The sequence below is a fragment of the Rutidosis leptorrhynchoides genome, chromosome 6 (genome assembly GCF_046630445.1).
Source record: "Rutidosis leptorrhynchoides isolate AG116_Rl617_1_P2 chromosome 6, CSIRO_AGI_Rlap_v1, whole genome shotgun sequence".
Taxonomy (NCBI): domain Eukaryota; kingdom Viridiplantae; phylum Streptophyta; class Magnoliopsida; order Asterales; family Asteraceae; genus Rutidosis; species Rutidosis leptorrhynchoides.
The window spans coordinates 230363620-230365787 of record NC_092338.1 but is presented as its reverse complement, the minus strand read 5'-3'; positions in this window follow the sequence as shown (position 1 = coordinate 230365787).

Below are 2168 nucleotides of genomic sequence, written 5' to 3'. Positions count from 1 at the left end.
CCGAATCAACAACACCGATAACATCACAAACTCCGTCAGTTCAAGAATCACTGTGGACATCATTACGAATCAATAACGTGTATATTGTATCAACGAGTTATGAATAATTAACTCATTCCCTCCGAAGAAATTATATGTATATTATATATATATATATATATATATATATATATATATATATATATATATATATATATATATATATATATATATATATATATATATATATTGAAATAAATCTTTTCGTGCTAAGCTATTGTGTGTGAATCTTAACTACTCGGTTAATTCATATTACAAATATGCAATAATGTACGTCCTTCGGCCGCAACTTAACCAGTGTTAACTACAATCTCTGTCGCAATTCAACAAATTTCAATTCATAATAAATCAAGTATATATTTGATTTTACACTTTCATCATCGATGTACCCGAAAATTTTCAGATAACATCATTCGTACTTTGCGAAATTCACAAGAATTCCACGAACTGAACATCATACATCAACAAATAACGAAGTATTGATTCATAATTTCAATGTCATTAAAGAAATACTGCGTAAAAGTTATGTACTTTTTAAAGCCTTTAGGGATTATTCAATTCTAGTTTCAACAGTAAATCAAATGAGTTTAATCTAACATTAACTCATTAAATCTATGTTACATCTGAAGAAAATATACATATATATATTTTCATAAAGACTGTAATAAAATTCTTTTGTACAAAATATTAATTGTGAATTTTTTTTTTTAACGGGTAGGTAATACCCGAGAGATATATAAATTCACAATTAATATGTTACATTCTTCGAATCTGATTCAGAAAATCATCCATTATACTCCCTACTTTCACAACAATATACATTCTTTTATAGAAATCAAAACAACCATACTCATTCAAAATTTAATTACATATTCTGATTTTGAAATCTCAAAATTTAACTTGAGATATGACCAAAATCATCACTCTTAGATCCTTACATCTTTCACAAGCTATATTTTGACTTCAAAACTGTGTTAGAACATCAAATGTATGTTAACGATTACAATCTGTGTTCAAACCCTTCGAAAATTTCTGAAGACACTTCGAATGATGGGCAATCGAGATGATGATCCAACCACATGTTACCCACAGTTATGTACCCGAAAAACTCTTGAAACCAAAGTAAAAGTTTAAACAACGTATCCGCGTCAGATTCTTTGGCATTTATTAGTAAAAATAACTTTGCGACTCCTATTCAAAGTAGCCAGTTTTGTCACAGCTCCAGCAAGTCAACTTCGACTTTTCAGTCAGACTAACCTTATTATAACCTTGAGATATACACCATCGTTACTAGGGAACCTTTTACATTCCACCACATTATTAGCAGATGTACCAACAACTTCATTACCCTTTGACTTTAGCCTCTCCAAAAAGTCATTATAATTATTCATTGAAACCCTATCATTTACTCATTCGCTTCTTGTAATGAGAATTGCCATACGAATCATTGGAAATTAGCAATCAGTATTTTGAAATCTCGCAGGATGTCTACGCCAACAGTTATATGTGTATATATAACGTCTATCTTCTGGACTTAATTTGAATGTGAAGTTTCTGAAAAACACTCCGAACTACGAATTGGTTCTCCGAAAATGGAAGAAAAAAAATGCTGATGAAGCAGCAAAAACTATAAACGACTTTAAACGGTAAAAGCTGGATTATAATGATGAAGTGTGCTGGCAAAGCGCAGAAAAAGAGAAGTTTTGGAACTGGAAAACGGATTGAGCAAAGTAGGAGGAGGCTGTGGACAAATTACAAAGACTGAACCTGACTTTAAAGGATCCAAATGATTCAGTACCTGCTGAAGTCATTAACGAATACCTTGCTCCTGACTCTAAATCCCTACGGACAATATTCTTCATCATCCTTTGATATTAGAAATTCTAAAATATCATCATATCTTTCATTATAAATATCCTCCATATTTCTGAAGATATTTTCTTAATTTTTCTTATTTGAAATCATTTACCTCTTCGCGCTATCTGTATTACATCATAAAAGAAACTATTTTAGTTTCTAAATTCTGAAACATTCAAGTTTAAAATAGGAATATTTTGAAGTAATGTTGGGAACTGAAGCATGAATTAGTATAATATAATGACACTTGATCAATGTGATTATATTACAGT